This window comes from Dermacentor albipictus, chromosome 1 (genome assembly GCF_038994185.2).
Source record: "Dermacentor albipictus isolate Rhodes 1998 colony chromosome 1, USDA_Dalb.pri_finalv2, whole genome shotgun sequence".
Classification (NCBI taxonomy): domain Eukaryota; kingdom Metazoa; phylum Arthropoda; class Arachnida; order Ixodida; family Ixodidae; genus Dermacentor; species Dermacentor albipictus.
The window spans coordinates 143,847,315-143,865,864 of NC_091821.1; the positions used below are offsets into that span (position 1 = coordinate 143,847,315).

Here is an 18,550-nt window from a genome sequence, read left to right on the forward strand (position 1 = left end):
GGCGCTGTTGGCAGATCGAGAGTTGAATCACTCGCAGGAAATATTCGGGAGGACGATATTACTATCTCTGTGCCGGAGCAATAAGTGCGCCGCCGACTCTCCCGCTGCCGCTCGAGCCGCTTCGAAATCGTTTGCTGTTCCTTCTCTTGTGGGACGGCTGTCATTTCCTGCAGACCCCAAGCGCACGTATAATCATGCTTACAGGATTAGAGTGCCCTGATAGGTGTTGCATTTCCAGCTTCTTACGCACACCGAATGTTTAGGTGTTCTATTATGCCGGATGAGAAAGAAAGAAAAAAAAAAGAGATAAAGAAAGGAAGAGAAAAAGCGAGCAAGAAAAAAAACGTCATATCTAGATAAGGCGTTCTGCGTGTTTCCGCCGCCTTATGGTGCCTCCTTTCATGCAGCAAATTATTCTGCTCACGGCTCCTAGTAGAGTCACCGGCAGAAAACGGCGTCATTTTTTTTAAACTTTGCTTTCTTTTTTATTCTCTGGGACTCTCGACTAAGCACAGTAGGGCACCAAGAAATTTCCACTTGTTTCCCCTTGTTTTATGTATGAGCTGCACTAGTTGCGCAAAGACAAACGTAATGGCGTAATGCCTTATTAAGGCGGAATATATCGGCTTCTTTACGCATGTCTGCCGAGCGCTTTTTTTTTGTCTCTTGAAATCCATTTGTATGCCTTTGTACGCTACACTGTAAAAAGCAACCGTCATTTTGACGGCCATCTTTTTATCTATTTTGACGAGCCGTCGTTGTCAAACGCGAAAGACGGCGACTTCTCCGTGAACGAGCGAGCGAGGAGAAAGAGACGGAGAGCGCAACACAAAACGAGAAACTCTATTGGCTGGCGCGTAGGGGTACGTCATCTGAGTCATCGTTCCACGTGGGCTTCGGGCCCCCGCGGATGCTTTCAAGGGGTACGTTCGATTCGCCTGCACCACTTGAACCAGTTCACGAGGTGCTGCACCCTGCCATTCGTTTCAGCGGTGCAGCAATGGCACCCGCAGAACCCTGACGTTCGTTTCAAAAGGTGCAGGAAAGGTGCAGGGCTGGTTCATGATTTTGCTGCACCCGCTCCACTGTCGGTGCCGACTTGGTGCAGGCATACAGGTGCGAAGCAGCGACGCAGCAGACGACGCAGCACACGGGCGCGAGCACCGTAAAAAACCGCTTACACACGTGTGATGTGTCTACGCAACTGTAGTGTGTATTTACGCCCCAGAAACCGATCATACCTGCAGTTCAGGACCTCTCAAACTTACGCACTCCATGCACATTAGTCTGACATAGCATAACGTCTACACCGCGTCTGCACCTTTGCATTCGTTTCGAGCGTTTCGCTGGGCCTGCACCTCCGGAATCAAGCTGCACAGTTTCTGAACTTCTCGTGAACCGCCGTGAACTGGTTCACAGTGGTGCAGGCGAATCGAACAGACCCAAGGAAGGAGTCCTCCTCGTCCGGTTGTTGCCTGAGCAGTGGCGCCGTCCCCTCGCTTTTCTTTGTGCGCGCTGCTACTGCCTGGGCGTGCGTTCGGCTTTTTTCGCCATTTTTGCCTTTTTCTGTGTGGCGCGTTGGAAGGCCGCGAAGACGCAATCAAGGAACGTGTGGGCATCGAGCTGCAGCCGAAAATCAACTGCAGCGGGTTAAGGTAAGTGTAGTGTGTTCTGCTTATATGCTTCTTCGTCTGTTTACATGCTTCGTTCGTGCAGCACGTGTTCTGTGAGGCACATAGCTCACGAGAAGCACGCTAGTTCTCACGCGTGGTCCTTCGTGCTTGAATCGCGGCCTCATGGTTCAGCCACGTGCAACGATTTTCAGGGGCTGCCTGCATCCACGTGTTAAAAAAAAAAAAAAAAAACTTTCTGTGAGGGACACTGAAGCGTACGAAGAGCACTGGCGCACGTTAATTGAAGAGAGTAGAAGAAAGTCGTTTTTAGTACCCCTATCATGCAGGCACATACAATCCCGATCGAGCCTGACTTTCGATCACTGCTACGCGGGCCAAGGATCGAAATCGGGTTGGTCGAGCTCTAGCGCGCTATGCGTCGCTTTTTAAATGCAGAACACCTGATGAATGTGCTTAATAGGCAGTAAAAGTAGTTGTAAAAACCATTCTTTACATTTTACATCATCAGTTTGACTTACCGAAATGTTCGGCGGTAGTCTTGCAGAGTTAACAAGTGGCTGAATGTTTTCAGTGTTCGTGTACTGATAGTGTGCAGTTTCATTCTTGTATAGCATTAAGATATGGACCTAATTACCTTATTTTTTGGCAATAGTTATTTCTGAATAAATTTGTTCATTTTTATACTTTATTGCCTATAGGCCTCAAACAAGGGCCAAAAATTTATCTCGACTGGCGTGTCCATTAGCTGGGAATTATTCAGCAAAGTAAATTTGGAGTTTTCTAATTATATACCGCATTTTCATCCACTTCTGCTGAAATGATGCTGTACCTGAGGTGTAGAAAGGGCCTTGATGACAGCAGGATCCTTAGAAGTATGGTTATGACGTATTATTTAGATGCATGTATCTGATCCCTTTGATGTTTTCTCTGGAGTCTAATAACATGTGGCTTGTGAATTCCCAGCATGCAGCTGAAGGGGGGCCGGAAGGACTGCCAGCAACGCCGCACCTTGCTGTCATTGGTGTGTATTTGTCATTTATAGAACTTTGGATCAAAACATGGCTTGTACACTGTATTTTACTATTGTATGATATAACCTGATTTTGTGTAACCTCACCCTACTTAGTAGAACATATTTAAAACTTAGAAATGAGGCTAGCCCAGGATGAAAGGCTTAATTGCTGCTTCATCTTATATCTGCGAAGTTTGTTTAATAATTTAACATGATAACAGTGTGCAAGTTTGGCCAGTAGTTTTCCATTCTTGTTAGAGTGCGCAAAAAATTTCCAACTCGGTAGCAGTACCGTCGATAAGTGGTGAGGGCGGGTCGATTTCTGCACTATAAGGTGATATGCCAGAGTTCATCGTGACTAACATGCAGCTTTTTGACTTGCCAAAAGCATGACGTATTGCTAGAAAGCATGAACGAAGCTGAACTGGGCTTTTCTCATCAATGTCATGGCAGGCTCAGTACAAAATGGAGGGCCACTCTGGCTTAGAAAAGTTACCCCGGTGCTTGCCTAAGTTTCGTCAACTCGTCACTATTCTCCATTATTTAACAAATAAAGTATTCTATCGACAGACAAAGTTGATTCTTTTTATTTGTCGGGCAATATTTGTAAAGATTTTCCCACAAACAAGTTCTGTGTAATATTTTGTGTTTACAAGAAGCAAGGGTCTTCAACAGATATAATTAGTGGCGTGTAAAGCACTGATAAGGGAAGGCATGTTGCACGTCTGTCTACTGCCAGGGTACCATAAGGCCTAGTGACACGACCCAGTATGGCTTTTTATGTGTACATTTGCATTCGCCTTCTCTCAGTGTACACATTGAAGGCCATAGAGTTACTCTAATTATTGGATAGCCCCTTTAGTGCAGAGCATTTGCTTGTGAAATAATTTTTTTTTCCTTGCAGGATCAAGCATGGGGGACATAAAGAAAATCATCGTTGCAGTTGATGCTGTAGAATTCATCTCTACAAGAAGTCTTGAGAAGGCCATGGGCCTCCTCCTAGATGCCTTCCTTGTTTTCAACGTGGCGTGCCCTCCCGACTGCCCCCTCGCCATGGAGTTTTCGCAGAGGTAAATGAGTGAATATGGATGATGCTTTTGATAAGTAATCGGAAACCGAGACAATAACGTGAGCAGTAGGCTTCTTTTTCCTGAGGAAAGGCACTCGCCCTCCTTAGCCAGTGCCTGCAATTGACCAGTCCTGCCCTGTTCCCCTATAATTCAGATGTCACATACATTCCTCTCGTGCATTTCTGCGTTCTCTGGCACGGCATCACGTTGTTTTGTGGCACAGCTGTATGGTGTTTCGCCAATCACGGCCGTCTTTAGAAAGTAGAATGGCAAGGTTATTGACATAGTGCTGCTTGCCAGTGGTACATGCTAACAAGCCTTGCACATTTGCTCGCTCTGGCAATGAGTCAGAGGGCTGCGAGGTGAAGGTTGAAGTTTTTATTTTAAATTGCACCCAGTTCTGGTATTCTACTTGCAAAACTGGAGATTTGATCATTGTCGCATTACTAATGCACCAGCTTGGCAATTTACAATGCCTAAACTTGGTCACGTGTCCTGTGAGCGCATCTAGATAGCGCTTTTCGGTTTTACGCATAGTTTTGTTAGTTGGCTACTGCAAGAAAGGTGCAAGGACGAAGAACCAGATAGGTCAGGTGCTACTGTCAATGATTGCTAAATGTAATGTGTGCAGCACTTTTATAGGTAGCGACGTCAGGAAAAATGGGAGCGAGAATGAAGTTAAATTGCAGTTCTTTTAAGTCACTCTACTATGTATCGTGTCCATTGGCTAATGTCCTAGTGCAACATTACAGTGTGCCTGACTGGGTTGCGTCCACACATGTGGCACTAAGTTGCCGAATGCCTGTCTGCACTTTTACAGACCTCAGGTTCCCTTGTTACCATTGATGCAGTGCTCTCTCTAGCCTATGTACAATCAGCCCCAAGAAAATAGAGCTCACTACCTCACCTTCTGGGCACTCAACAAACCTTTTGCAATGATAAATGTCAGTTTTTTTTCGTTTTGCATTGAAATTGGAGACATGACACATAGGCAGGACAGCTTCACAGGTACTGTCACAATCATTACATGGCACTTTCATCCTTCACCTGGTGATCTTTTAGGGGCTGGCAGTGTGATTAGTGCCTTTAAAAAAATTATACTGTGGTCCCATATTTGCCCAGAATTGCTGAGTACTTGAAAAGAACAGGTGAAAGAGCCATCATAAAGGTTACTATGTCGGCACCTGAGAAGTTGGCCACCCTGTGTGTCAACAGTTGCAGTGTAAAAGAAAAAAATGACACATCCATCATTGTGGCAGGTTTGTTGATTGCTCAGAAGATTTCAGTAAGAAATTCCGCTTATTTGCAGCCAAGGGCACAGAAACTAGAATGAGCATTCTCCAAATGGTAAGATGAAGCATGATAATGACATAATGCATATTGACATAAGCATAATGAGATGATAATGGACATAGGGGTGTTACATCAGTACTGATTTATGTATGCGGCTGACAGCAGAAACCCTGAAATGCAGCAAAATGCTCTTGTATAGTTACGGTTTCTAGAGTCTCTGCATGTTCCCTGTATATGATGAGCACCTATCGTTACTAGAAATCCTTTACGGGTGTATGTGCAATTGTGGGTTGTTTTTACGAGTTATAATAATGGTTACATGTAGGTACATCATCCATCATTAGTGCATGTGTATGTAGCTATTTAAGCGCACTACTATGTGCTGTGCTCACATTTGCTGCTACATGATTTTAATCGTCTTTTCATTTCATAATACTGTGTGTTGCAGAAGGCAGTGCAGTTCACACATTCATGGCATTTCACGTGTGTAGCCAGAGTATGTGATTGCCACAGTTTATGGAGCATGGATTTATTCTTTCCTCATCTTGTTTCCAGGTACCTGGGGCAGATCGACCCAACGAAAGGGCGCGGCAAAGGCAGGGCCGGCAGAATCGCCCCAAAGTTACTCAGCCTGCTGAAAGCACTTTAATTTATGAATAAATGTGCAAGTATAGATGTGCATTTTTGTTTTTTGTTGCATGTTTCATGAGGCACTGCCCACTGCAAGTGACTGTCATGTGGCCATGTTGACCACACCATATATTGACACAGAATTATGTTGACACTTGTGTTGTTGGGCCATCATACTAACAGTACAGTTGCATTTCATGTTGCCAAGCCAAGTTTTGGAATGGTTAAAGGCATCGTCATTCTTAAATAACAGCCTGCTATTACCTTGATGGCCAACGCTGTACTGACAAGTATATAAATTTCAAATTTGCAAAAGTCGAAGTCATAAAAACAGTTAATTGACAGCTTGCCATCACAGACAATCAAATGGTATAATTAAGGTTTGGTTGTATATTGAAATTTATAAAAAAGACATAGAAGTCAGGAAAAAACATTGTCTTTTAGAAATGACGGCTTGCTGTAACTGCTACGGTCAAGTGCTGTCAAAATGACGGTTTGGTTGTATTTCACATTGACAAGAAAAACATTGAAATGATGCAAAAACCGTCATTTAGAAATGATGTTCTGCTGTCACTTTGATGGTCAAATGTCATCAAATTGACGGTTCGGTTGTATTTTAGATTGACAAGACGTCAAAATGATGGAAAACTGTCATTTAGAAATAATGTTCTGCCGTCACTTTGACGGTCAAATGTCATCGAATTGACGGTGCAGTTGTATTTCAGATTGACGAGAAAAACATCAAAATGATGAAAAGACACCGTCATTTGAAAATGACGGTGTGGCATCATTTTAACGGCCAAATGCTTGGAAATAGAGCTGCCAAGGTATTTCCCGTCATTTTGACGGAATTTTTTTTACAGTGTATATTATCATGTAGTTTCCTTGATTCCCGTTTTCCTTTCCGCCTATACAGTGCATGCAAGTCGTCAGCAATAATTTTTTCAGTCCTGCAACTTCGCTCAGACTGCTGCGTCTTTTGCGAGACGTAACGCGCCTCCGCGACGCAAATGTAGTGATTGTGAGTGACGCTACTGGAACACTGGCATGGCTATATATAACAGAGGCTACAAGCTCGTTCGCATATGCCCTTGGAACTGGAAGTGAGGACACGCACTTCGGTAGCCCAGCAGTTCTGCATGCAACGATGTATACTGCACCTCAGATGCGCGTGTGCGTGCGTACGTTCCGCTTACTTTCTATCAGCACTCGATATAACCATCTAATAATAACTATCTGGACATAAAATTCAGCACTTATCACGCGCTTTCCTTGCTGATAATTAGCAAAAGCGTCTTGACATATATCGAGGCAAACGGATCGCCACTTTCGCTTTAACTGCCCTATATATGGGGAACACCTTTTTCACCGAGGCGCGATGTGTGCACTTACACGCGGAGCGAGAAGCAGTTGCGCTTGAGATTAGCGCGGTGAACTCGCGGCGCCTAAATGGGGCAGGCAGCCATTGTCGGTCCTGCTTTTGGGAGCTCCGCGCTCGCTGCAACCATTGGTGACATGTTGTTCGCGCGCGCATGGTCATTTCTGCTTCGTCTTGACGACGAGGACGCTGCGTTGTGCTTTCCTATTTACACATCGTCCGAGGCGTCGTGATTCGACCCCAATATACAGCCGAATCGCCTCTCTAGTCGCTGCTATATATATATATATATATATATATATATATATATATATATATATATATATATATATATATATATATATATATATATATATATATATAGTTGCTGCTACAGTCACTCGCAATTAACTGTTGCTAGACGCTATATGCATTAGGATGAGCGCGCCCACCTTGCCTGCGCGGCCTTCTGCCCCAGCTTTCTTCCCTGACTACGCTGCTGCAATAATTAGGCAAACGATGCTTCCTTGTAGTATTTTGTGGTTTTCTCGTTGTTGTCCTTATCCCTCAGTGTCGTGTTTCGGTACTTATGGCACGCCGCTGTCGCGCATGTTGAAAATGCTTGTTTTCAGTTTTTGCAATCTATGTTTCTTTTTTCGCATATACCAAGCCTGAGTGTACGCATTTGGTTGCCATATGGCGGGGTACGATGCGTAGCACTCTGCGCACCCGTCACATGGTTGCACTTCACGCACTCTTCTGAAGCTGTATCTGTTTCGTTGTAGATGTAGTAACCCACAACGGGGTGTTATACAATGTTTCTGTGAAGTGAAAACCCATATTGGCCTTCTCCCTCTTTCTCATGTTTGGAAGAGAAACGAATTTGTGATTCGTGGGGATATAGGCGTACATATTTGCCTCTGTGGGGACCTTCGGCAGTTATTACACTGTCGTCGCGCTTTCTGATGAGGTTACATCGCCGCTTCCTGCACCTGGTATGCCTCGCATGTATTCATGGATTGCTTTACGAGCGCCAGTTTATCCCCTAGGGGCTGGTAGCATATCAGTTTAAGAACATAGATAGAAAAGATGAATCGTGATTACGGCGATTCCTAATTCATTCTATTCGCTCGGCACTTCGTGATCTAGTTCCGTGCATTTGAGTGCCAGTTCCGTGATCGTGCAGAACCAACTCCGCGACACCTGCACCAGCCCTGTGCTACCTCTCTCGCAAGTGCAGGGAATGCTGTGAACTGGTACTGGCGCGAAGCCTGTACTGGGCGAAACGGATGGCGACGTACAGACGACGGCACGCTACACTGGTGAAATGAGTAGCGAGGTGCAGCACCTCTTCAACTAGTTAAGGAAGTCCAGGCGAATCTGATGGACCTTCTGTGGATGGGAGCACAGTTCCCTACAAAAATTGCTAGAGAGGATCGTTCGGCTACTATGGGAGTGATGGTTAGTATACATGGATTTGTCTGATTTTCGTGCTTGTGGCTTCAGACGTTCTTTTGGCGGTATTTACTACGCTTTATCTCTCCCAAGATGACGCGTGAGTAGGGTGTATCCATTCGTCAGGCCCACACTGGAACACTGTCGAGTGCACTTCCTGCGCGGGCTCTTATCCATGCATCCCCCACCGTGCCGACGGTGTGGCGAAGAATGGAACACATCCGATATCCCGCGGCTCATGGGCCAACGGCACCATCTCCCACAGACGTGCCTCCTAAACCCCATGCTGGGTGGCTGACAGAGGCCACAAGCGCCGACGACCAACCATACTTTGCGGCGTTTACGAGTGCTGCACTAAAGAATGCCGAAGCGAGGCTCAGGACCGAGGGCTAAAATCTCTACTGTTTCTGAAAAGAGGGCCTTTTCACCACACCCCCACTAGCCTGAATATAAAGTTGTCTCTCTGTCTCTCCGCGTAGGTGCATAGTCATTGTGAATTTTAGAATTTGTGAAATAATATTTTAATGCGATTAGCATTCTTTGGGAACTTCTCGCACTTGTCGGTATGATGTCCGCTTCTAACGTCTTTCAATCCAACTTGGGCCACTGGGTATGCGCCTTACAACTCCGGAACATACAACTCCGGACATTGGGTATTTACAACTGCGCATGTGCCACCGGGTATGTGCAATAGGCAATGTGGACCACTGGATATGTGCAACTGGGTATGTGCCCGAATAGACAACTTCAACAACTGTTATGTGTAGCTGGGCATCTGACACTACAGGTGTGTGAAAGATTCTTGGCCAATCCTCCAGAATGGATATGTGCCACTGGATAGGTGCCCCAATAGACAATCAAAACAGGAGGCAAGAAGTGAAGTCGGCAACAGAAATTGGAAGAAGTCAGCTACAGAGAAGTGAAAACGTCGACGTCAAAAGCAGTTGAGTGTGGAGAAAGAACTGAAGTGATCAGAATGGGCCCAGTTCGTGCATTGAGCCAAGAGCGTTGAGCGCCAGAGAAGTGAAGAAGGCATCGGTAAAAGAAAGTTGGAAGAAGTCGGCTACACAGATGTGAAGAAGTTGGTCATACGGTGTGTCGCAATACATCGCCTAAATGAAAATAGCATTAACGTCGACATTAATCGTGAGATGGATTCCGCCGTAATTTTTTTGCCGAGTGATCAATTTGCAAAGTCATCATTCCCTTGCTGGCCGAACCGACATGCTTGCAGCTCCAGTAGACACTAGCGCGAGAGTTCAGTCAGGAATTCTTGCATGAAACGCTAAATGGATGGGAAAGCGGGAGACGTCGCCATTTTGTTTGGCGTCTGCTACGCGCTTGCCGCACATGCAACTCTGTCGACAGACACAAGCGGGCAGGCCCCGCTTCTGCGTTTTTCGGTCATCTGAATCGCTGTGGTTTTCTTTGAAAAACTCTTGGGACTAGTAATTTGCGTGTTATGTCATAGTAAGGCGCCCGCCTCCAGTTTGTAGTTATTGCGAAGGTAATAAACACGTGCTGCATGGATTGTAGACGAGGGAGCCAACGCACCATGAAGCGCGGATATTGAATTGCGACAGGACATCGTTAATTTGCAGTGAAGCTCTTTTATTTTTTGTGTTTATTGGTTTACCCTCACATAGAAAGACTCCCAATACGCAAGATATTAATGTACACGTGCGCGTAAACTCAATATAACTGTAGCATTTATATTATTGAAGCGGTATGAGCCTTGGAATAGAAGATGAAGAAGCGCAGGAGTCTGGGTTCAGGAGAAGAGAAGAAGGAAGTGAGAAAAAAATGTAGACAAGATGGACGCCAGTTCCACAGCAATGCTTTACGTTTACTGTGTCCTTTAAGTAGGAACGCTACATTATTTTGGCGCAGCCGACAGGATCTCCAACATGTGGGTGAGATTTTTCCTTGAGGAGACCTCCGCGGACAAGATCATCTTTTCGAGATACCAAGCCGACTTCGTTCATGCCACATTTGTCAAATCAACAAAGTGAAATATAAGCAGCCTACGGACGCCATGATAATACCTTGCCACTCAAACGTGCCTTTTGAAGTTATACACCTGGATTTCGCCGAGCTAAATAAGAAACGAGAAGGAGTCCGAAAAACGCAAGCTTTTCTTCTGGCCATAGATGAATGCACCAGGATGGTCGCACCACGGGCAGGAAAAGAAGATGCGAATAGTGTCATCGCCCTTCTCGAACGGGATATGTTTAGGACAACCAAGACAATTGTATGTGACAACGGTCCAGCGTTCAAGAGCGAAAAGCTAGCAAGATGGGCTCGAGACCATAATATATCAATCCAGTTCTGTGCGCCATACCATCCCGCAGCGAATGGGCTTGCAGAGCGTGCTATACGAGATGTTAAACAATACATCAGGATGTACGATAGTTTCCCTGGTGGTTGGAAATGCTCTTTAGAAGCAGCTGTAAGACATTACAATCGCTCCTACACCAGCGGCTTGGGATGCAGCCCGCAATTCGCTTCTTCAGGAGAAACCCCTATTCTTCAGGCGGACCGTGAACTTGGGCTGTTAGAAAATCTCCAGATCGTCGAGGAAAGGAAACAGAAATCGCAGGAGGAGAGGTACCGTAAACGAATGAAAAAAAATTTTGACAAGAGACATTGCTCAGATATTCCAGACATTCAAGTCACCGACCTCATTCTAGTTAGGAAAGGAGTAAGAGAATCCAATGCCAAATTTTATGGTCCTTACTCTGTGACAAAGACGGCCACTCAGAAAGGAATATTGAAGACTGTGTGGTACATTGGCGAACGTGGCTCAGTTGAATGTGCTTCGATTGGAAACGTTTTCAAGTATTACCCCAGGAGGGGTTAGCAAAAGAAACCTGGAAGGGTGAAGCGGTATGAGCCTTGGAATAGAAGATGAAGAAGCGCAGGAGTCTGGGTTCAGGAGAAGAGAAGAAGGAAGTGAGAAAAAAATGTAGACAAGATGGACGCCAGTTCCACAGCAATGCTTTACGTTTACTGTGTCCTTTAAGTAGGAACGCTACAATTATTACTTTTAATGCATAGGCAGGGTTTTACGCTTCCACAAGGGGAACATTTCAACAGGAACCCCCTCCTTTCCCTTTCTTTCCCCATAATGATGTTGACTGTACAGAACAAAGTGCTTTATCGCTACAAGGATAATCACTTGTGATCATCATTTGTGAAGGAAGGAAATGCTATGCAATTCATTATAGCAAATGTGAAATTAACACTTATAATTCGTATTCTTCGCGTGCAACGTGGAGCAATTTATTATTTGCAGATATCCCTCAGCTCTTTTTTCTCCAAGTCGGTTTTTTTCACTTGCCTGAAGAACTTGCTTTTAACACTCCATCAGAATGCCAGGAAGGTTCCTGGTGTGGCTCAGGTTATGCAAATGTACCTGTAGTGCTTCTATGTAACATACGTATAGTTCCTGTATTCTATTGGCTCTTCTATTTTTCTGTTCGAAACTTGCACTTGTAGGAGAGTGGAAATTAAATTATGGTGTTTTACGTGCCGTAACCACGATGTGATTATGAGGCACGGTGAAGTGGGGGACTCCGGATTAATTTGGCCACCTGGGGTTCTTGAGCGTGCACCCAAGTTACGGTACAAGGGCGCTATTGCAGCCTAGTACAACAGTGATTCAACGATCTTGATGTAGCAAGAAGAAAGAAAGGAAGGTAGATAGAAAGGAAGAAATCGGTTAACAACACTTCAGCAAGAGGGTTATTTGCGTGTCGTCATCATCATCATCATCATCATCTATTTATGTTCACTGTAGGACGAAGGCGATACTCAGCCATCTCCAATTACTCTGTCTTCCGCTAGCTGATTCCAACGTGCGTCTGCAAATTTACTAATTTTATCACCTCACTTAATTTTCTGCCGTCTTTGACTGCACTTCCCTTCCATTGGCACCCATTCTGTAACCCTAACAGTCCACCGGTTATCTGCCCTACGCATTACATGGCCTGCCCGGCTACATTTTTTTTTTCTCTTAATATCAACTAGAATTATCAGCTATTATGCCCCTTAGCTCTCTGATCCACACCGCTCTCTTCCTTTCTCTTAACGTTGCGCCTAACATTTCCCGCTCCATCGCCATTTGCTCAGTCCTTATCTTGTTCTTGTTAACTTGTTCGTGTTCTTAACTTATTCTTTGTTAACCTTCAAGTTTCTGCCACATATGCTAGCACCGGTAGAATGTAATGATTGTACACTTTCCTTTTCAATGACAGTGGTAGCTCCAAGTAAGGATTTGATAAAGTCTGCCTTATGCACTCCAACCCATTTTTTATTCTGTAAGTTTCCTTCTCATAGTCAGGGTCCTCTGTGAGTGATTGACCTAGATAAACGTACTCCTGCACGGACTTTAGAGGCAGACTGGCGATCATGAATTCTGGTTCCCTCGCCAGGCCATTGAACACTACCTTTGTTTTCTCCATATTATTCTTCAACCCTGCTCTTACATTTTCTCGTTTAAGGACCTCAATCATTTGCTGAAATCCACCTCAAGTGTTACTGAAGAGGACAGTGTCATCTGCAAACCAAAGGTTGTTGAGATATTCGCCGTTGATCCTCACTCCTAAACATTCCGAGTCTAATAGCTTAAATACTTCTAAGCATGCTGTGAATAACATTGGAGAGATTGTGTCTACTTGCCTGGCCCTTTTCTTGAAGTTCTACTTTTCTTGTGGAGAATTAAGGTAGCTGTGGAATCTTTGTAGATATTTCCCAAGATATTCACGTATGCTTCCTGTACTCATTGATTGCGCAATTGCTCCATCAGTGTAAGTCTCGCATTTGGCAAAGACATCGAAACTACAAAATGTCAGATTAATGAAAGTCTCTAAGGTGGTAATACATTTCACATGGCTTGAACTCATCAGAAGGAGAGCTCTGGGGTCATTTATAAATGTATTACAAATCATCAGAGCCCTCGAAGAACACTTTAAAATAAACAAGAAGGCAGTATTGCTAGATTTCTGACTGAGCAGTTTTGGGAGATTTCTTTTTTTGCCCTGTCCTTTCACCACTGCGGGCATTCCATCACGTTTTTTCTGTACATTTTTTTCTATGCCCCAGGCAATTGTATTTATGCGCAACTTGAGCCGTACATCCCAAACTAAAACTACGGCAGCGGCTCCACTTAGCACTTTTGAGAGAGAGAGAGAGAGAGAGAGAGAGAGAGAGAGAGAGAGAGAGAGAGAGAGAGAGAGAGAGAGAGAGAGAGAGAGAACAACTTTACTGAAAATGCCTGCAGAATCGGTTAGGCTCCCTCCACGCAGGGAGGACAAGCCTTTACCGCGACGCGGCCACTACGTCAGTCTACGTTACGTTAGCACTTTTCAGAGCAAAACGTTTGGCAGTTTGCTGATCAGCGTACGCTTAAGCAGTGGTAACATGATACGAAATTGTACAGCCCTGTCAATATGTTCAAGGAAACAATATTCAAAAAGAATCGTCGTATCCAAAAGAATCTTCGTATTCCAAGAGAAAGCCTGAGAAAAGCAGCGTCAAGTTTCCGTAGAGCTCACCCAGCTATACCGTGTGACTGCAACGTTGCTGAAATTTGGTGGAAAAATTAAAATGTATCATCATCACTATTGAAGAATTGCTCGCCGTGTAGTCACGTGAGCGCTCCTGAAGGAATAGTCGCCGTCTACAGCTCTTACGCCGGAGCAGACGTAGACCATCCAGTTTTGCATCTCTTTTCACGTGAGCTCTGTCAGGTCTCCTCCATGTTCGTACTTTTGCCAGATTCCGTACCATTTTCTTAGTCTCAGATACTGGGATCGCGACCACATCCGTCGCTGGTACAAAAATCTACTCGCGCACTAGTACATCTCTTGAAGCGCGCCGGCCTGAATGACCGTTTATTGTCCTCCTGTGGATCCTACTGCGTGGGCGCTGACCAGAGGTCTCTCAAGGACGCTTGAGAAGCATCTGCACTTAACTTTATATAGCTTCATAGAATATACCAGAGGCCAGGATTACAACATCAACACAGAATAGCTTTTGACCGGAGGAGCAGTGACTCGTCATATGAAGAGTCAGTGTAATCGCCATGGCAAGGCTCGAGTCAATGGCTGCATGAATACGAGACTGATCGACATCTCAGTTGCGAGGAGACGTATGGTTCACCCGCCGGCAAAGCGATCTCGTTGGGCGTTCCGAAGGAAGCGTTCGGGGAAAATTAGCCAGATAAGAGACAGACCGGAAGTTTCCGCGCAGCTTTGCCACATTTAATACAGATGCACTCTCAGCAAAGGTCGAGTCCCCTTTGGCGGTCCAGCTGCATGTCGGGCGTTCATCCTCATCATCTTACGCGGACTCCTCCACACATTATAATACGCAAATTCTACCGATGAACTACAATGGTCAGTTGAAATCGCATCAACGACATGACTAGTCGTGCGCACGGAGCATCGTTCGTCTCAGCGGACGAACGTTGTGAGGAAGATTAGATTGCGCGGAAATATTAAAAAAAGAAAGCGAGGAAACAAACCGGGTGGGGGATAGGGTACCCGTAGAGCGAGGATACTCTCAATTAGTTTGAGCGAGAACTTTCGGATTAATCAACGTCCCCAATCTGTAGACTCATATCGAGGCCGAAAAAGAAATATGTGTACAATTAAGGGCAAGAGTCTAATACAGGTGTCACACGGCGCGCTTTCGATCGCGATCGAGCCAGATTAGTTAAGCTAATTGTCGTGCCGTGCCCTGCCAGCATCATTAGCTAAGCTAATTATGTCGTGCCGGTACCCATATATGTCAGTCGATGTCATTTTGCATGTCACATGGAGACCACAGAACTCAGGGTATTCCCTCACAAAGTCGCTTGCGTATAAACTGAATTATCAACCATGAGATCAATTCGCCTCTTCAGAAGCCGCTTTGAATCGAAGTCCTGGCACTCTTGCTCCAGGTTTGACGTCGCACATGGTTGGCTGGAGCGCCACGCGCGTTGAGTGTGAGCTCATCGCGCACGCGCGAGCTGTTCGAGTTGCTATTAGCTGGAGCAAATGGTTTAGCTGGTTTGGTCGAGTCTACACTTGATTCTGCCGCACACACACACATATATATATATATATATATATATATATATATATATATATATATATATATATATATATATATATATATATATATATATATATATATATAAAATTAATCTCTTCAACTTTTAATATACTTCTCCGCATAATCAACTGCGCTGCTGCGAAGCTAACTTTATGCAGTGATGCTTCTGGTGCAACGACTGCTCATGCTACTGAGTCCAGCGAAGGTCTCGTTAGGACATTCTTATTCGCGCGGTCAGTAATGCTAATGAAGCGATAAAGTTTCTTCGGTGTTTAAAACTGAATTATGCAACCTTAAAATGCCGAATTTGTGTAAAGGCTGCAATGATTAAATGATGATTAAATATATTCAAACCAAATTATATTTAAGTTGTGACAGAAGTAGGCTGTTCTCGTGTCTTTCCAATGTGCAGACAAGCACTGCATGGTGACTGGGATGGAGCTATACGTTTGCCAAAATGAAAGTAAAACTCCAGTTAGAAAAAAAAAGTTGCCTATAGCCAGAGTGCACATAAAGGCGTAGAAATGCTCCCGGCGAGGCTTCAAGTAAGTGCCGAACATGTCAAGTTTTACGTAATGCACGCAGAGTAATAGCATTTGGCTTTTGCAGTGAGCGCAATTATACGGTCTGCTGTTGTTAAATGCTATAACAAGAAAAATTCCATTCATCTGGAAATGTGAGCTGAAGTAGTTTCAGTGTTGTTCTGCGTAACCAGCCAATGCTATAGCACGAAAATACTAGCGTAATAGAATAATTTGAAGAAGCAGGTGCGTAATGTTACTCCGTGAATTAATTTAGGTGCAAAACGCGGAAATCAAGAAGGATTGCAGAAACGTACGCATGGTTCAGACACACGGGTTTAAGATAAAAAAAACACCTGATAAAGATTATCGCTTCATTAAGAGGATTAACCGCGTGAGTAAGTATGTCCTGATGAGATGTCTGGGTAGCGTGAGCAGGCTTTGCACCCACAGCACCACGGCACGAAAGGAAAAAGTATTGGAAAAAGGAAAACCGTTGTCACATCCGGCGGTTCCTTTTTCTCCCCACTCCACGTCCTCTCTCGACCTCAACCTATGCGCCGAAAACCGTCTCCCTTATCGGAACGCGTCCCCCGCGACCGGGAATTGAACCGCCGGGGAGGCGACGGGGTGGGTCTTGAGGCAACAAATGGCAAGGCTGTCCCTCTAAGCGCTGCGCAAGCGCTCTCTGTTTATAGTGGGGGTTTACAGCCGGCGAAAAGGCTCTACACCGGGTGTTTTTGCGAAGACTGCCGCGAATTGCTAAAGATAGCGGACTTAAGATATAAAATGCGATTCTTAGAAACGGATTATTGGCAAAGCCGGGCGTCAGGAATGTCGTCATCCGTTATTAATTTCTCGCTAGTTAGTTGAGTACACTAGTTATGCTATTTAATTACTGCAGTTACGCGGCTACTGATACTTGAAAGTTCGTAGCCACTGGTGAGGGGTTCTCACATCAGTTTTCAGTCACGCATCAAGTCCACCTCCTTGCCTCTGCAGCGCGGGAAAATTTCTAACTTTATCGCTGGAAAACAGCAACTAGCCACTTGAGGAGCGCAGAATACCACGTGTGCCAAAAACGTTAACTGTTGACGTCTTGCACGTTTCCCGGTCGGCGCCATGCAAGCTGAATCGTCTTCCCATAGTTCGACATGCTTATTATGGCTCTCCATTGGCTTCACTATGACGACGGCACTCTAGAACGTTGGCCATCACCTATCACAGACAAGCTAGGTCTTAACTTCGACGGTCGTAAAGGCGGGATCATTATTTTGTTAGGAGCAGCAGGCTCACGCGAAATAAAAATTAATAAATGATATAGAAAGCTAATATTTTATTAAAGAAAGAAAGATACCACGCGCCGAACAAGCTTGAGAACAAGTTAAGGACCACGCACTGAATAATGGAACGAGAAATGTTAGGCGTAATGTTAAGAGACAGGAAGGCAGTGGTGTGGATTACTGAGCAAATGGAGTAGCCGATATTCTCGTTGACATTAAGAGGGGAAAAGTCGCACTTTCGCCCAAACGGCGTAGCATTGATAGCCATAGCAAAGTATTACACGAAGTAAGCCTCGTAATGTTATCGGCCGTATAAGTTACTGTAAACATTCTCATATTATGAAAGTTAGCAGGCTCACTCGATGACCACAAATGCTCGCTGTCACAACGCTGGCGGGATGAAAAGTTCAAACAGAGGGGAGCGAACGCTTATGCTGCCCCTCCCTTCAACGCATCTAGAAACTTGAGATTACGCGACCTCCAGGCGCACGTGAAGACAGCGCACATTCACCACCAGCCATCTCGGCTCGCCCTAACTTTGAACCCGCCGGAGATTACCTCCAAGATAGGGCACGGGCAACGCTCAGTTAGGCAAGGCCTTCCTAGTGTCATATAGCTAGCGCGCTAAGCTTTGTTTTGGCGCATCGAATACATGGTGAAGGAAGCGCACACCACGAGGCTTAATCACCGCGTCGAATTATTGTTCGGCTTGCGTGGCGCAGACCGGGGTATAAGACGTCATAAGACATCAACAGCTGACGTTTCTTGCACGCGCAGTTTCTTGCGTCTCCCCAAACCCGCACTTCCAGTTTTCCTTCGAAAAAGTAAGGAACTTTCTCGTGCTGCAGGGGCTAGGAGAAGGACTGTTTGCGTAATTTCAAAACTGATATGCGATCACCTCGTCAATAGCTGCAAACATTCCCTTGCCACTAGCCGCGTAACTGCGCTAATTAATTCGAAGAATCTCTGTATTTCACTAATTAGCGAGAAAATTAGCAGACATATACCCTGTTTTCTGACGGCCGCCGTTCCCTATAATCCGGTTTCTAAAGAAATTGCATTTTTATCTTGAGTGCTCCATTTCCAGGAATTTTCAGCAGCCTTCGGAAAAACATTCGGTATACATGGTAATGCTGGTGTGCCTTGCGGTACCAATTCTGCTGAATGGAGCGCTGTGAAAGGCCGAAAGATGGT

At 45.1% G+C, this 18,550-nt stretch overlaps 1 protein-coding gene and 1 long non-coding RNA gene across 3 annotated transcripts in view; both read left to right on the forward strand.

The window, feature by feature from the left end:
• LOC135900072 (TOX high mobility group box family member 4-like) overlaps positions 1–18,550 on the forward strand; it is a 761,125-nt gene that overhangs the window by 33,729 nt on the left and 708,846 nt on the right. The gene's annotated exons all lie outside the window — the stretch shown is intronic.
• LOC135900113 (uncharacterized) lies at positions 1,477–5,689 on the forward strand. Its single transcript, XR_010563797.2, has 4 exons — positions 1,477–1,655; positions 2,598–2,655; positions 3,551–3,716; positions 5,565–5,689. It is a non-coding gene; the product is annotated as an uncharacterized lncRNA (long non-coding RNA).